This window comes from Varroa jacobsoni, unplaced genomic scaffold (genome assembly GCF_002532875.2).
Source record: "Varroa jacobsoni isolate VJ856 unplaced genomic scaffold, vjacob_1.0 scaffold_66, whole genome shotgun sequence".
Taxonomy (NCBI): Eukaryota; Metazoa; Arthropoda; class Arachnida; order Mesostigmata; family Varroidae; genus Varroa; species Varroa jacobsoni.
Window position 1 is genome coordinate 217,413 of NW_019212968.1, and position 18,454 is coordinate 235,866.

Consider the following 18,454-nt stretch of genomic DNA (forward strand, 5'->3'; position numbering starts at 1 on the left):
CTCTACAAAAAGCCAACCAGATCAAGGTGTTTTCAAATCGATCGACCACAGATGATAAAAAATGGCTCACATACAACAATAATGTTCAGATGAAAAAAATAAATAAATAAAAATCTTGTTTGTGGAAAAGCCCAAGCAGACCTTATGTTTTGTGGAATAGGTAAGGAATCGTGCATAGCTGAGTTACTGCCCCCGCGGGGGACGATTGATACAAATTTCTATTGCCGACAATTAACAAGGTTACAGTAAGAGAAAAATTGGTATAGACCGGTAAGCAAAAGGCGTCGTCTTTCAATATGACACTGTCGGAGCATATACATGATTAGCTATATGGCAGAAATTTAAAAAATCCACTTTGGAAATTTAATTGCGTTCACTCTGAAAGCTTAATAGTTGTCGTTTAGTTTCAGGACGAATGTAAAAATTACTTGTAAAATTGTTTGGCCAGGAATCACAGAAGTTCTACAGTGATGGGATTGTACTGCTATCAAAAAAATGGGACAAGGTTATTGATCGAAATAATGCATATTTAGTGAAGTAATAATATTTCTTTTATATTTAAATATATAAAAAAAATACCTTTGTAGATTTTGACGTTAGCTCTTCTTCTTCAATCCAATGTGATATTCGCGAGAAAAATCGGGGAACGTAAGAATTGTTTTTTATGGCAAAGGGATTTATGTTTAATATGACTAGCTTTTTTGTTAAATGAATTTCTAAGCGTTTGTCGAGAACTATCTGTTCAGGGGGCACGAGTGCAACTTACGAAACAACAACGTTAAGCGATCATTATCTGTATCAGTAATCTGTATTTAACTTATATCTGTGTTAGGGTGTCAACTCTCTGCCTGACGGGTACTCCGCCCAATTGGCCAGTCTGCTCTGGATCTGCGTAAGAACATTCGGACAACGTCTACCGTTACTGACAGACGTTTCATCTAAATAGCTCAACGATTGGTTCCATTTGAAGATAATCTTAACTTTTGTTCTAACAATATCTATACGTTTATTATTGACAATTTTATTATTACTTACAGTCTTCTTCTATTTGGTATACATACATCCGAGATACATTATACGACTAATGACGCTTATGATAATCGTTGTTTTTAGGCTGCAGTTTTTCCAACTTGATCCAGTTCTGAGATATGAAAAATATCATGGATCTAAATAGAATGTCGTTGGAAACGGTACCACCAAACAAATTCAAATATAATCTGAGTGTGAATAAACCAATCGAATAGCAGCGCCAAACAATAAACATAACCCCCTTTATTCAACTACATATAGCAACGATAAATAATGATAGTAATAAACGTAGTAGCGCGAGTTAGCCCCCGATATTCAATGCAGACCAAGCTACAACTGAACAAAACAGAGGCATGGCAATCATCAAACATAAGCGCTTTAAGAATCCTTCAATATAGATCCATTCCAAATCTAGACAAGCTAAATTTGTTGCGCCTTCCTTTCTAACGAACCACACTACAAAAGCATTTTGATTTCTGATTACGAATGACGTTCCCCTGTGCCTTTAACGGCTGTCCTGAAGCACACTTGTACACGTAGGTAATTTCCGGCCCAAAGCAAGGCCTGTCGCTAACGCCGATGACGATTCAGTGATCATCTAGTAACTTAGAGCCAAACAATTACAGTTTTTATTCCACTGTGGCGTTTAAGTACAAAACACTACGCCATTCTCGGAAGGAATCGGGGCTACCTCTGTACATACTTCAGTGACGATTTTGGTTGTAATCTAATATTTTTTCATTAGATCGATGACACGTTACAATATCCTACCAAGATTATATAAAGGCTTTTGCCTAGTTGTATATTTCTAGCCTTTCTCAGGAATCGCACCGCGACTGCTGCTTATCACTGAATGAGTCATCAGGTGGGCAATCCGACAAGGTGACATAGGACTTAGGTGAGACGTTCTAGTTTCGATATAGAATGCCGTTAGATAAGTGAAATATCGAGTATTTATGGGGCTGCGTATCGCACATTCACGTCGACCATGTTCCCCCAAAGCGCCGTCTCCAACTGCCAAAAAACAAACAATTCGAAATTAAAATTTTCTCACATTTACTTGTTTCAATGCTTTCCTAAATTTTGCATAAAAATATTGTTACTATTATTGCTTGCATAAGGTTTGAAACACCATTTTCGCTTGGAGCCAAAAGCTCAATCCTATCGCAGAATTCCCAAGATTATCATGAGACCATTTACAACCTAGATAGACGGAGAAAGGGTGTGAAAGTAATAGTCTGACTGTGTCTATAACAAAACGGCTCTCCCTTTACCGGGCTGCACTCACTATCAACAGGAGTATTGTTTCTACAATTAATTTTAGATTGTATATTAAACACCAAAATAACAGTAGAAAGTTCGAAACCCTTGCTATTATGTTACATCACCGGCGGACTATGCAGAGAAGTGGATTAAAATGGGATCGTATTCTTTTTTTGTCTTTTTTCTCTTAAAATAATAAATCTCGGTAAGATTTCAAACATATACACACGCATATTGATGAATTCGACTTAAATATATTAATAGCTAATTAAACTGGTTGTATTAAACATCAGAGCGTAGCATCGTAAATCACGATAGGCGCATCTAATTACAGTAACAGAAGTTTGAATTTAGTGTGGTCGCACGGTAAAATCGTTTTAGCTAATAAAGTTCGAAACCGTAGAAACATTAACAGACTTCTGTCTTCCTTGCAGTGTATCATCACGACAATCTCCACAATCATCAGAAGAGCTCTATGTGTGCAGATGTGCCGTTAGCGGGACGGGGGGCATCGCTGATGCTGGCTTCCCCCTTCGTTCCTTTTTTACTGAAGCTGTCATGTTCAACTAACTGTCCAATGTGGTGCCTTCATTTAGTCTGTAATAGATCATCCTGTGCCCTGGACTTTAGTTGACCTGCATGCTATGTGTAGCTTTCTCAGTGGCTCATATATTCACAAAGTACGTAATAATACGTAGAATACTTAGACGCTTTACAAGTTCTTTTAATTTAGCGGAATCTTGGTGTGGTCCAGTGTTGCCTCGGTCACTACTCTCATGCGTTCGACAACAATCTAGCAGTACTTGTTACTCGTGAGTGTTTATGACTGTGAATGCGCCTATTTACATGTGCTTATGTGTGTCTTTAAGTCTGTTTTTGTGTGAGCTGTGGTACGTTGTTAGTGTATAGCCGCTATTGTTGTTATTGTATGGTTTTCAGCATGCGCGGGCAGGGGGCGCTACGGGGCTCAACCTCTTCTGGGACCCTTTCCCCAGTCAGTAGCATACGACACAAGGCAGGGAGCAGTAAGCAAGGAGGCAGTCGGACGGGAGGACCAGGCGAACATCAGCGAACTGCTGGCTGTCGGTCGTGGCTGCCGTAAAGTGCAGCCCACAGAGTCGAACGGGTCGTGGCTGCTCGTTACAACCGGACAGCCTCAAGTAGCCCGGAGCAACGAGTGGATCATATCGCCAGTAGTGCTAGTAGCAGCAAGGATCGTTGGTTTAGCCCGAACCGCATCAAAAGCCCTCTCCGCTCCCCGATGTGAGCGACACCAATACGACTCGTACGGCGCTGTCTGTTAGACACGACACAGGGGACAGTGCAGTGCATCGTACGGTTCGACGACGAGAACCAAAACCGCTCAAGTCGATTCAGTCAGCCGGTCTATACAGCCGAAATAATGGCAGGTGCCGCAGTCGTTTGCTTGCGAGGCCGCTAGATTCTAGTGCGTCGCGCTCGGAATCCTTCGTTGTCAGCGTCGCTGCGGTGGAGCCGAACGTGTGCAATATTCAATCGTCTTGCCTGCTCGTAGTGGTTTTTCTCTGCAGTGTCGTGTATCTAGCGCAGTGCTGTTATTGCTGGTGTCGCTGCCATCGTCGTCGATGCCAGCGGCAGCTCCCATCGAACGGAGAACGCAGATTGACTGCGGCAATGGATTGAAGATCAGAATTAGTGAATGCAAAACGTGGTCGTTAACTGTAATCAAACCAGCGACGATTACTGCAGATCAGATTAAGGCTCAGAGTCACGAAAGCCGACGACTGTACGACTTACTTGGAATTAGATCACTCGATTATTTGCTCGCACCTTTTGTTCAGACGACAACAATGGCTGCAGCGTAACGTAGATAGTCGATAAAACGGAAACAGATTCGACTGAAATAATAACACGTTAATTATCAAACTAACGATTAAGAATATATCTATCGCTTGCCATTGGAGTAACAATGCAACCATGCAGTGTATTTACGTGAGCGGAAATGTGGCGTATTTGTGAATTAGTAGCAGTGTTGATGTAGGTTGAATTTGGTCCAGGAGGAAAACGCAAGGAGGTTAAAAGCTCGCATCAGCTATCCACTCGAGGCTTTCGGTTCGACAGCTGATCAGGCGATTATCATTTCATTGTCAGTGTGGACATTTGGAGTGGCTCACGTGTCTTTCAGTGGTGTCCTTTTTCTCGACGCGTCGTCCTGCAGCCGCACAGCTGGAGGCCAACCCGTTGCCGGCAGGTCGAACAGGATTACTCGGCAAAACCTACAGCCTACACACAAGTGCGGCTTATGCTTTTGGAGGGAAAGGTACCGCCGATCGGAGGGTTACTAACGAGACTTGGTGAGCTTTTATCTTATCGATTGAAGCAGTGAAAGCCCGGTTACAATTTTGTGTATGCAAGTAATAGAATATTGTGTTTGGAGTTTGTGGCTCCCTATGATGTGATGTCAAAATGATAATAGGCAACCCTATAGTTTACGCATCCATTGACCTTATGGGTTGGTAAGTCTTTGTTATGGTGGTGTGGAATCATACCAGAAAGGAGCATAACGTAGAATTGCTCGTCTATGCAACTGCACTGTCTAAACAAAAGGGCATGCAGGAAAAAAATCCATAAGGGTTCGATCGGGTAAAAAGGAGGAGAGTTCGTCATACTGAGTTGATTTGGAGAAAGATGGTAGTCATCGAAAAATATGCTTGCCATATCGTTACACCTGACCGAATCTTTAGCAAAGCATTGGCACAACGTTTGCTGTGGTTTCATTATTCCCCATATTTGTCCAAACGGTAGTAGTCCTATCGAGGTCATTGCTGCTAGTAAACCGGACGTAGATACACTTCGTTTCGTGATAGAAGTCAAACTGAGGCAGTATCGGATGTGAAACTCGAAACATCTATTTAGTCGTTCCTGTCATTATTAGAGTATAAAAGTAGCTGCTATCCGCTTCCAGCTGCTGCTGCTGCTGCTGCCGCCGCCGCCGCCGCCGCCGGTTATTCAGAAGATGGAACCGAAAAAACGTCAACGGACGACTGGAACGTAGACTGCTACTACTGCCACTGCAACGACAACAACGAACAGAAAAAAGATCGCGAGCGACTGTTGCAACGACCGCTGACGCCGCTCGGAGCTCGAAGGTGCTGCTACCGCCGTTGGCGACTCCTAATAGCAGCTACAGGTAGCGAGAATGCAAACACACAACCCTCAGATACAGACAAATCGAGTAACGTCGGGCGGATGGTCAGACTGATAGCGAACCCCACCGATGCGCCATTGGCATCACCACCGACCGACGAATAACTGCCAATGCACCGAGACGTATCGGAAAGCTACAACAACAATATACATCCCAGCACACTCTAACGTGCGTTTATTGACGTGTGCGTGTTTTTTCCGCAAGCAATCAATTACTGTCCTATGACGACGGAATAACCAGGCAACAGAAAGATTACACATACAAACACATACTTTGCCAAGTAAAGCGGAGAATCGGTGCTCGCGCGTTCCGTATAGGCCAGCGCAACATAGTCGCAAATATATACGTATAAGTAAGGGAGATAAAGACTACTCTCTTGCCGGGAACCAATCTAATAGCAACAATAACTATAAAGACAACAACCGCAGCCGCAGCCGCAGCAGCAGCAGCAACAACAACAACAACAAATGGCAGACAAAGCGTTCCTTCGACTATGGAACTTCAGACACGTCTGAAGCTGTAGCTGACGGTTGAAATTCTTGTGTATAGCGTTACGAGACTAAATTAGAATAGGAGTCCTAAACCAGACATACATTTAACCCCGAATCGTCCCCAAAGTGATGATGTCAAGCAGACGGTGAAACTATCAGGTAGACACTTCAAATTGAGCAATCCACGCGTTGGGATAAGTTGTAATCGTCAGTAGACGATAGGCGAAACGAACCTTCTACGATGGCCATAACTTCTTCTAGGATGTCATGGCCGATAACTGGTAGTTTAGCTTTGATTGTAGCTGCTAGCATATTTTGCATTAAAGCTTTCATTCTCGCCGTTCCTACAGCTCTGTACAAAAACATACGAAGTACCTCAACGAATGTATACACAGGTTGAGTGACTATAGCTTCAGTTTATACTTACATATAATTAAATTTTAAATTGCGAAAAGTACAAATCCTATTGTTCATGCACACGTATCCAGCCGTTATCATTCTGACTGATACACTGCTAATAACGGTGGACTGTTGATTCAACAAAGATTTCGTCTGATGTCTTAGCACATCTTTGCTTAGTTGCTTCTTTTAAATCTTTCAGTGTTTTCGGTAACGTAACCTTCATCCTGACGTAAACTTCATCTTAAAGTTAATCTCGGCAGGAAGAAGCCCATCAGCGTCAGGCCTGAGTGTTCTATCTCGTCTTCTTCGTCTAACCCACCTGTTTGGCAGATTTTTACTTCTTCTGTCCATATGTTTCCAAGTGCCATTCGCAAAAAAGTTGCTGTCGTTCCGGATCACCGCCTTGTCTTAAAATGCGATGGACACATAAGGTGCTGATGTTAAGCTCACAAATCTATTATCGAACAGACCTTTAAGATGTTTCGCCATAAATTTCCAGTGCCGTTAATCGACCGGTGAAGCTCATTGGTATTATTGGTCCTCCCGAAAGCTGTCTCTCAATATTCTGGACATTTTCAAATTTCGTTTTCACTCGTAGGTTGCGTAGATTAATATGCCTGAAAGTTCTGACAATACTGTCCGTTAGTTTTTGCTAAATTTCCAATAATATTTGAAAGTAAATTTTCCTTGTTAGAGACATTATCCTTTGCCCACTTATTCTTTCTAACTAATTATACCTTGGAAAACAATGTATATATCAGGCTGGTTAAAAAAACGTATGTCGATTTTTCATGCACCTCACTATAGCGACTTTATCTTAACGCTATATACAGCAGTTGTGTTTATATATTTATATCGTTTGAAGTTATAACTTTTTTTGCCTTATTTAGCCACGTTGTTTATGTTGTTTTATTAAGATGCGGAGATGGAAATAGTCTGATTGAAATCGTTGTTCACCACGCGCTCAGCCACACACCGCCTGTCTCCTTAATGATGCAGTGCTATCGTGTTTGCCCTTTTAAACTTTGGGGGTTCGAAGCTGGGCGTGGACACATTAAGTTTCAAACTGGGAGCCAGCCATTTAAAGCAAAGCTTAACGACAGTACGAGACGTAAAAGTAAAAACATTTATGTTTACACCTTGCCTACCCGCTTGCCCTTTTTTCCTTATTGTAGAAAACCACTAACTGGCTACTGTTGCCACTGTCCATTATGTTCGCTCGCTCTGGTCACCGACCGATACAAAATGCCCCTGAGTAAAATCAAGGGGAACGCGTCAAATAACTGTTTGAGTGCATGCGACCATGCGTTGATCATTCCGAATGCAGTTAGTGTTATTGTATGACAGCGTAGAAATAACAACATCAATGGCAAATACTATTACGTAACCTTGTTACTTACTTTCGTTATTATCATAAGCAACTCATTCTCGCTATGTAGACAGGCGAAGTAGGCAGAGAGGAGTAACTATTTGATCCACGTGGCATTCACCGTCCATCCATATGGCTGTATGTTACGAAAAAGTCCTACGTCGCAAGCGAGTGTCAGTGAGTGACCCGGTCTAGGTTTAGTATTGGACAGCATGTTTAAGTAATGGGGGTGTCTACCCTGTGGATGGCCGTAATGTCTGAGGGTGACGTTACCTTAAATATGCGTACATATACAACGAGATCCCTAACGCTCGATAGTCCTAGCGTTGCAGACGCTTTTAGTGTAATAGATGGCACAACACATCACTTGCCAGTCATTCTCCTTCCTCATCCCCAGGTAGCAACAGCGTCGGTTTTGCATGCGTGCTCCTGTAGGGTCCTTTGAATAAGTAAACACGCAGACACATTTGGGCAATTGAGAAGCGTCGATGGATATTAGCAAACGCGCCTAAAGAACAACATCGCTGAAAGCGACAATTTTCGCTTTATTTTATCGGCTTCATCCGCTAGTTATTCACAGTAATCGCGCATTAACGGTAGCAACGGCAGCGGTAACAATATGCACCGATACCTTGTCGACTTTGACTGTCACCGTATGGCCAACGCTCCATACAGCCACAATGGCGACGATAGGGACCGTCTCTATAATCGTCGATATAACAACAGTCAGACCTTACTCTCAGGGTGAAGTTTCAGCATCATGCATCCGTGTACTTTGTGTTGAATTGCATGAGTACAAATGTGGGAATGAGACAACCGGCGACGACATTGACAGTGTCTGCCATAGAAGCGCCCACGCCTAGGCAATATGACGACATTAGCTGCCGAGGCTTTAACATTTCGGATTTTCAAACTTAGGTCAGTTATTTAAGTTCAGATTATAGGTATATAGATAGGAGTCATTTCCGGCAAATCGATCAAGCAATCTATTCAATAAATTATTTTGAAATACTCAGCATATCATTACGATGTGTGCATGTATATATATATACACTTCGAAAAATTTGCATAACATAGTTCAAGATCTATAGAGAGCCAAGATAATAAGAACAATTAATCACACATAATCAAATCGAGTGAAAACACCTATACGTCTGCGATTTGTTTGAGGGGCTATCTCGTCGGGGTGAAAGAATGTCGCAGAGCACATACAATAGCCGAACGGAAGATACACTTTGGAACGATATTTTTTTTCAATAGCAGCAACGCTACCCTTTCTAGTTGCTCGCCACTTCCGGGCTAAACAAAATGGAAAAAGAAATAATAAAAAAGAAGGAAACACCGAAATGTATTAGAAAAAAGTAATCAAAAAGTACTTATTACAATAAGACCCATCGAAACGTCTGCTGTACTATATTTATATAAGAACACAGATATTTCTCCTATCGATTAAATTCCTTGCGATCATATAATATTATAATTTTTTTTATGAAATTAAAGCATCCAGGGAAAAATATCATTTCATAATGAAATGTCTGCCAGCGCCGGCTGACGAACAAGGCTGATGCGAGCTACGTACCCGATACTGGACTACATAGAAGTTTGGCGATCTGCATATCTTTAAAATGAGCCATTATGCCTACTCGTAGTGTTGAGTGCCAACATTGGAGTGACAGAATAATTGTTTCAGAATCTTGCCTACTCTGCCAGGTTTAGTCGCGGTTTGCAAACGGACAAGGAAAAAATATGTATTTTTTTTTCATGAACACATCTGTAGAGTAATCGGTGTACGGCCAGTGTGGAAAATCTATACGTGATATAGTCCAACAACGTACAGTAGCTTTTATTTATAAATTCATTATTCCGTGGGGAATGTTGCATCTATGGTGGAGCAAAATGAAAAAAAAAATTAAAATACCTTGGCTTAATTAGAGCGAAAAATTATGCGAACGAGGAAATGTCTGCATTTCTATATAGAGATAGATAGAAACCAGAATGTTTAATAGTGACTAGCAGTGTGCATGCACGGCAATTGTCAAACGGCTACACTTCAAATTACTCCTTTCACACGAATGCATCCATCCATTCATTCATGCCTAACGCTTATCACCATCGTTTATGCTGAATTTAGAAACAAAGCCGTGATCCAACAGATTCTTATCTGTGCGATCGTTCTTTAGAGAATGCCAAAACGACAGTACATCGCCGAGGTCTGGCGCGTCGCCTGCGTAAACGGGTTCGTTGTACGGAACAATCATCTGATGATATAGCACGCTATTCCTAGGCACTTCTCAGCTGCTTTTCACAGTTGGACTGAAATCGGTCGGTTCGTGGCTTTTAAAAACAGTAGTTTCGTTTCAACAGCGACCACAACTGACCTTCAATTACTCGCATTGCATACATACATATACGCTAACGTAATATCATGAATGGCTTTGCCGCAATCGTTTACGCTCCAACTGAGCCACTATAGATGTGAATATTTATGCGTTCGCTATTCAAACCCAATTTTCACCAAATACCTGCTTGCTCATGGTACTCGTTCGATCAGTTTGCTAACGCTTGCCCTGACTTGAGCCAACAGCGGGAGCAATTTTTTCCATTAGTACAATTGTTGACCGTGATCTCTTGCTGCACAGTCGATTCTTCTTGACAAGATGCTCATATTCTATCCAATTGTAAAGTACATAACAGACAAGTAAATTCAGAATCAATACAAACAACTGCCAATTTTTTCTTCGGCACAGTCAGCCACCACAGACGACGTCATCTAAATACTTGAGTTCTATCACTAACAGCATTACTTTGATAATTACTGTCCTATTTTTTTAATGTTTCTTCTGCGGCGCTCATCTATTGCAATCGCCATGCAACGTATGGCTAGCCACTCCACAAGGGAAAACTTGCAATAGTAACCAGAAGAAGATATCGATGTCTCCAGTATTGTATGGGGTGATTTAATGCAAGAGTATTTTCATGAATTGTCCGACCCCTGGGCCGGTGAGGATTAAGCTTAGCTCTTGCTCGAATTTTGTATCTTAGAACGAACTAGTTCGATCAGTAATATGAGCAGTATCACAACGGTAGGGAACTTTTAAATGAAATAATCGAGTTGCAAACACGTAACACCTATTAGTTAACCGTTAATGTAAATTAAAAATTAGTGCTCAATTATCAGAGTTCCCGCGACAAACAAACTAACAGAAGGCCTATAGCGCGTGATATTTTCCAATTTACTTATACCATCGGGTGGATTTACCAAAATAGCTTGTACATCTGGGTACCCGTTATGAAGTGAATTAATAAATAGGCTAGCTTCTTTACCAACAGCGATATTGTACGTTTATCGTGTGGCTGAAATATTTTGCATTGATATCCCTGTGACAGGACATTGTTAAAGAAGCCTTTTCGATATCGTTAGCGTAATGATGAAATTAATTACATTTACCCTTGACATGTTGAAGGCGGAAAAATAATTCAAATTAAACTATACGTACATATTGCGTCATGATTCGCATAGTACCGCCCGTTTATTTAACGCAATAGGGTTAGTAGAAAATAGAATGTACATACAGGATGGTTTATATATATTTTTTTTTTATAAGAAGAAGCAATGTTTCAATCTTTTTGTAACAAACGAAATTTCTGCCATTTTGTAGTTGCTTTTGGTAAGTGTCTCGTTAGAGATCGAGTTTACTTCATCGACACCTGGTTCGCTTTGCGGCCGAACGAAGGCCTACTTGATTTGTTGGGTTATATCGCGACTGGAAAACTATGTTTCATAAATAGGTCATTAGGACAAGTTCAGAAGTTTTTTCTTCGTTTAAAAATATTGTTTTTGTCATCCCAGCTATAAGGAATTAGCGGGATGAAGTTTGAAGAAATAGCTGCTCCGAATTTTCATGCTTACATTACCACTTTCTACCTAATTACAAAGTAACATAAATAAAACTGCAAGCTTTAAGCCATAATATTTACTAAACACTTTATGGTCGATTTATTTTGATTGCAATTCTCAAATAGACTGAAGCTGACTGGTAGAATTAAGAGACATTTAATAGCAGAGCCATATGTCATCGAGTCCGAAAGAATATCTGACGAACGTGAGACAGTGGATTGAGCCCAGAAATTATGGTCTTTCTACAAAACTTAACCGAAGCCCTTGAGAGTCGTTTAGGCTCGATTCAAAAATGTATTGAAGAATCTGATCAAACAGTGAGAAATGTACAAATTATTGCAACATAAGATGGATCTAATTGCATAACAACACAGTTAAAGCAGGCAAGTTATCTCTATAGTAATATAATTATGCCATATAGTTAAATCAATGATCAATCGCAGAATAATACAGCTCAAGTTTAATGTATAGTAAATACGCGAATCATGGTTAACCGTCTATGAATTCTATCTCGAACATGTACAGATTGTATTATTATCCTTTCCAATATGCTTGTAGTATAGTATCGTCGAAAGAATTCGGATGGTATTAGAATACCCGCGGTATAAACATGTTGCTGCTCCCTCCATAAATAAGAAATAGAGATTAAAGAAATAAAAGATCAGCGGGCCAGCTTGAATAAGTCTGTGTTGTATTGGGTTTTTTTTTAGCATGAAAAGCGCCAATTTCCTTTCAAAATGACGTTATATGGTGCGACATATAACAACACCTTTCTATACTAAATGCACTTTAGATCTAGGGCTCCTTACTCGAGTAGCGTCACTCGAGCTTTTAAAAAGTGGTAAATTTGACCGGTTGACGAGTATGAGTTCGATATCGGTACTAGCGAGACAGAAATAGTTCGTCATATAACCTTTGTAATCGGTGAAGATTCTACTATTAGAAGCACCGTAGACCGTTGCTTCGAAAAGTACCCAACGAAAAAAGGCCGAAATCGAAAAGGAATCGTGCGTACAATTCTTTGCGGAGGTGAATAGTGCTGAGGTCCTGACCCATCTCGGGTGGTAACACTCAGCTTTGGTGTACATAAATTTGCCGTAGTTGTTTATCTCGGTCAGATTGGGCTAAAGAAATAGGACAAATCGACGCCGCATATCCTGAGCAAGGACTGAAAATACAGACATGGGGACGCGTGCTTTCTGTTGGCCTTCGTTACAATAGTTCTACACTGAGTTATGATTTGTGATGCAAAACGGATCTTCTACGATCCTTCCAGATGATCACACCAGTAGATGAATGCAATTGAACTATCGAAAAGTCATCCTTGAAAGAGCTTCAAAAGCAGCAGTAGTATTTGTGTGATGATTTAATGCAGATATTATCCAGTGTAGCTGGTCCTGCTCCGACGATTACGGTTGAAATGTACCTCCAACAATTGGAAATGATGAAAACATTCTTCATTAAGTAGCCAAGATTAGTAAACCGAGGTAAATTACTCCCATCGCCGCACAACATACCGCAAATAGAGAAAACTTATACTCAGACGCTGTTCGTCATCCACTATAGTCCTTAGACATCGCTCGTAGAGGTGTTTTTTTAAATCCCAATAATTTTACAAGGAAAAATTATGTAAATCTCAACATGTGTCAATGTCATCTTTCGATGCTTCATAAATTCTTTCACCCCGGAGTTCTGCAACAACGGAATGAGTTACCGTTTAAATCGCACATGGCCATGAGGTCATGTGCGATGATCATGCTGCATATTTCGATCGAAAATAAAAAAATTAAATCGATGAGGAAAGTTCGAAAAATCATACCGAGCGATTAAATATGTGTCTAAAGCAGAATATTATTAGTTAACGTCATAGTAAGCGACGATTGTTGGATATCGGTAAGCTTTTGGTAATCAAGAGGCCTTTTTGGGCCGATTACCACAGTGCCAGTACGCTTATGTGGCTTATAAATAGTATATGGCGCTGTAGGTGATTTCGTTTTCGTTTTGCGGAAGATCCTTATGCGGATTGTCAGTAAATCTGGATGACAGTAATAAAGAAGGGTCAAGTAATATCGAGACACCTCTGTCTGCATGCTGCTAAATGACTTCGTTGTGTTATGACCCATTTATCATCTAAGTGGATTGTCTCATTCTACTTGGCCTAACAGACAGATTTGTCCGGTAGTAAGAAGAATTAGCGCTTCTATTTTGGCGCGCCATCAATGTCATTACGTTCGAAGCGACGTTTTACCCTGGCCTGCGCATACCGTTGGGCCGTTGAAAAGCAAGGCGCCTTTCATCCCTGTTAGTCAGTTGGGCCGACAAAAAAACTGCGCGATATTGATTGGATATGCCATTCAAATGAGTATCCATAGATGATGTATTTTCAAACAAAAATGGCGAACTGAATTTTTCGTACTAAATATAAGTTTCTCGAAACTGAGTTTCATCATAAAGCTTTATATCGAGCAAGTCAATCACAAGATGAACTACCAAACAATCGAGGGCGTTTGCAGCGCTCCGACACAAAGGAAGTGAATTGGCTCCGTTTTTAACCCCTTTTTTTCCATTCTTTCCTACAGCGGACTCTTTATTTAGAGACGTCTGCTTAGCGACTATTAACAAGCGCACCTTGACAAATTTTACGTCTGGTGAGGGCGGCGCCTAGCATGTTACTATGTGCATACTGATTAACATTTATTATTGAGTAGGGTATCCGCTGAATGATGAGTGTTATGTATGTGTTCTTAACAATGAACCGAAAGGCATTAAAATCAGGTATTTTAAAACAAAGCTTTGCACTAAGCCATCAAGGCAAACGTCTTCTCAGAGTCATGAGTATATAAGGCATGAGTAACGACCCCAGAATGCAAATGTGTTCATCCACGAACAGCGGTTATGACCTCTGAAGAGATGAAGAACCGAAGTGCGCAGAAGGAAATTAAAAGGAAACCGTAGAATGCCACTAAGTGCTTTTTAAGATAGAAAACATGTGAAAAGTACGGGGCTAAGGTCACGCTATGTTTAGAACTCCACTATCGCATATTATTGTGCATATATATATGCAGACAGTTCAGTTTATATATATATATATATGAATTAAACTATTAAGTTTGTATTTATGTTGTATATCGTTCATGTAGTCCCTGATCTTAGCGGCTGAAGGTTTGACCATTTGAATAACAACAGCTAAGATTTGAGCTTCGTGCGTAGAAGAAAATGGATTCCTCATCCAATAAGCTCATTATTTGCACCCAAAAAGTGATTGTCGATATAAGGTTATACTCCCACAATTGCTGCACTGGTGATTAAGCTTTCCTGCTGCGTAGATGCATAATAACTTTATCGAACCTTGAAGATAGTGGATACTATGATTATACTTTTGTCTTCAAGTAGGCCAATATCTGAACTCCTTTGTAATTGTGTCGGTGGTAAATAATGTCATTGATACATACTGTGTACTAGTTAACTATGCAGCGTTAATATACATGGCTTTTCCTTAGTTGGATTTATACTCGTACTCCGGCATGACAGTCATCACGGTGTTATTGGCCCATGCTGTCGTCACTTTCAAGCCACTTAGCCATAAAGGGCCATAGATTTGTTTTTTCTTATCTATTGCCTCATTCGATTAATTGTTATTCTTTTATTATCTTTCTGTATCTATGTTGAAGTCGATAGCCATCGCTTGGTTTGACAGGAATAGACAGAAAATGACAGTCCGTCAATAGCTCATTATAGAAACATCACCCAAACCCTTGTTTTGTTTACGCTGACAAGTCAGGAATATGTAGGTCTCTCATAATCTGGATTGATTCATCCATTCTCTGTGTACGACTACCGTCAGCACCATGACTACTGCCGACTGATCTGTGATGCAGCTGTCACCCTGATCCTGCTTCCTTTCATTTTTTTCCTACTGCTTCGACCGTTGCCGCCGGTCAGCTCGATTTGGTTGATGCAGAAAAAATGAATTTTGCTGTTTGAACGATTGTTCGATGCTTGCGTTCATTCCTTTTGTATAAATCACACCAGTAATAACGGTAGCCGCAGCTGCAGAACAGTCGATCAGAGTAACCCTAGGACTACAAGGCGGGTTTGTACATATATGTATGTATAACCTATGCAAGGGCATGTTTTTACTCGTTTTACTGCTGCTGCTGTTGTGGGGGCATGTGGACACGCATGCATTGACTGTAGTCGTCTAATGCTGACCGCAGAGTTTGGTCTGTCTGCCTGTCTGTCGACTAAATTGCTATTGTCGCATTGGATAGAGAGAGGACATTCGGCATTTGATGCTCTTTTGTGCGTCGCGATAGCACCGCCTACCATTCATCGTGGTATATCTTTTCCGGTTGCTTCCCCTTCAGTTCTGTCTGCCGATCTTAAGCGGAGACGGTTACGATAGATAGAGACAGCGACTGTGGCAACGAGATCACTGCCTATAAAAGCTTATTTCAAAAGCGGCTGACCTCACGTATGAGGAAACACTTTTCTGTATTAATAATTATCAGTCCACAGACAGAAAGCTGAATGCAGAACAAAAGAAATATTATAATAAACGCGTAATAATGATGGTTAGATACTCTTCATTTGAACGATGATTTGATTGGTTATTTGATTAGCTGTTTATTCCTGAGTGGTTATTGTTAACTTTCTGATTATATAATCTGCAGTAATCTGAAATGTCTCCAAACTCGACGTGAAAATGGCGTCACGCGTTAAGAATATTCCGATGTTATAATTATGCATACGTTGAACACATTTTGTTTAAGAATCATTTGTATCAGTCCGTATTAGTTTTTCTGCCAAAATAGAAGGAAAATTATGTATCGGGCCGTCATTAAATCCTTGTATTTAGATGACGATAAACCCACGCAAATGAAGACCGAGATAGACGCTGCTTACGGGGACCATGGGCCAGCGTTTACCCCTATGAAAATCTGGATACTTGAATTTTGTCGTACTAGTTTAAATAACAATGAACGTGTGGAACGGTAAAACACTGTACTTGCTCCCAATAACATTAAAGAAGTTCAGTATGTAGCGCTAAGCGACCATTGAACGGAATTGAGATTCGAGAGATGGTAACAGCTATGGGCATCTCGAACGTAAACTGACTAAAGATTAGGGTATGAAAAAGCTAGCCACGTGCTGGTACCAAGTTTGCTTATTCAGGGCCAAAAACACATTCAAATAAACATTTTTAATGCGGAGTCTTTTAATGGGTTGAGTTTACAGTTGATGCGCGATTCAGTCTTGATTGTCAGTGGCGTAACATATGATATTGATATATTCAGTGAGACAATTCATTATTAGCTTCAGTTTTTGGGACCTACTCGACAGGCGCGGCGTCCTCTTCTGTAGTGTTTATCCTTAATAATTTAGCCGCCTCCCCGGATAGTTGCATAATTGCGGTATTATTTTGCTAAAATCTCAAAGGTGCTTGGACAAATTGTTTAACTATTCCTGATCAGGCTGTCTTTTAGAATTGAAAATTCTAAAACGTTTGTCCTTCAAACGGGACTATCGGAAGTAACTTACTAAAGAGGACGCAGTTGTCGCTGTATTTACTAAGAGTGGTATTTTACTTGACGTATGTATGGCAATACATCGTACTCAAGTAAAAAAAAATGACAAGCTATTCTTGTTTCTATTTCCCGTAATCCTTGGATGGAGGCTCATGTAAGTCCACACGTCTTCCTTGTTACCTCTCTATCTTCGTTTTTTCTTGTCATATCGGTAGCCAAAGTCTTGATCTCCTAGTAGACGGTGTTATGGATATACGATTCTGTAACTAAATGTTTTCTATTCACGAAAAGGTCATGTTCAGCTGGGCGTTGAAATCCACTTGTCCAGTAGCTTCGAAGCTTTGTTAAAACAGTTTAAATGAAACGAGTTTTTTTAGCGTCGATTAGTAACTATCGGTAAAGCATAGATATACCACTATCCTTGAAGCCATGGCACAGTCGAGATAGTGAAGTCCAAAAAGCTGCTCCATCGGCCGGGAAAATTATGACAACTGTTTATTTTTTTTGGGACTGCTATGAAGTTCTGTTAATCAACTACTTTAAACGATAAAACAACGGGTGCTTACCACGCATCATAACCTGACAAGCTAAAAACTGATATTTCTAAAGAACGAGCACATCAAGAAAATGTTCTATTCGAACGTAATGTCCCACATCACAGTGGTCGTCATAACATTTACGAACTAAGGTTGAACTCCGTTAAATTGGAGTGGATCTGCCCTTGGCGATTTTTTGCTATATTAGTCTGGAAAAATTCAGACTGCTTACATACCGTCGAAGTTAATACAAAACATCTATGGTTAGTAATAACATATTAGGAGTAATTGAAATCGCTGAAAAATTTGCTAAACTAAATATAATGCGCGACACGATCTATACTTTAACTCAATCGGCAGATCAGTTTTTTTTTAAATCTAGAAAATCGTATTTCTTATCATTATGTAAGTTACTTGGGCATGTAACTGTAGGATAGCTATACGGTTCGCTCACTGTTATTGTTAAGTACGAATTCAACTTAAAGTACTTTGTGTCTGCCAATGGCCGGACAAGGTGACTCTTTCAAGCAGACTTGGAGCCGGCCAGTGCTCAGTATTCAGGATAGCGTGCTTTGTTCGGCCCGTCTTTATGGGGCTCCACCTTCACGCCAGCTATCACGACTTTAAATCCAGCTATCAAGACTAAAATCAAGAAAACATCTACTTAGTACGAAATCTCGATGACGCTTTCCAAAAACGATCTACAACTCATTATCAATAAGATAAAAGATATACTCAAAATAGTTTGTAT

At 40.5% G+C, this 18,454-nt stretch overlaps 1 protein-coding gene and 1 long non-coding RNA gene across 5 annotated transcripts in view; one reads left to right on the top strand and one right to left on the bottom strand.

The window, feature by feature from the left end:
• Window positions 1-981: 981 nt before the first annotated feature.
• LOC111262101 (uncharacterized) lies at window positions 982-14,664 on the bottom strand. Its single transcript, XR_002681400.2, has 2 exons — window positions 6,692-14,664; window positions 982-2,043 (listed from the first exon to the last, which is right to left on the bottom strand). It is a non-coding gene; the product is annotated as an uncharacterized LOC111262101 (long non-coding RNA).
• Window positions 2,050-18,454, top strand: part of LOC111262084 (CLIP-associating protein 2) — a 64,023-nt gene continuing 47,618 nt past the window's right edge. For 3 of the 4 annotated variants that reach the window (XM_022836073.2, XM_086968940.1, XM_086968942.1), the window contains exons 1-2: window positions 2,050-4,625; window positions 5,237-5,461. The gene's annotated coding sequence lies outside the window, so the exon portion shown is untranslated. The remainder of the gene's footprint in view (window positions 4,626-5,236; window positions 5,462-18,454) is intronic. The other variant, XM_086968933.1, reaches the window with a different exon arrangement.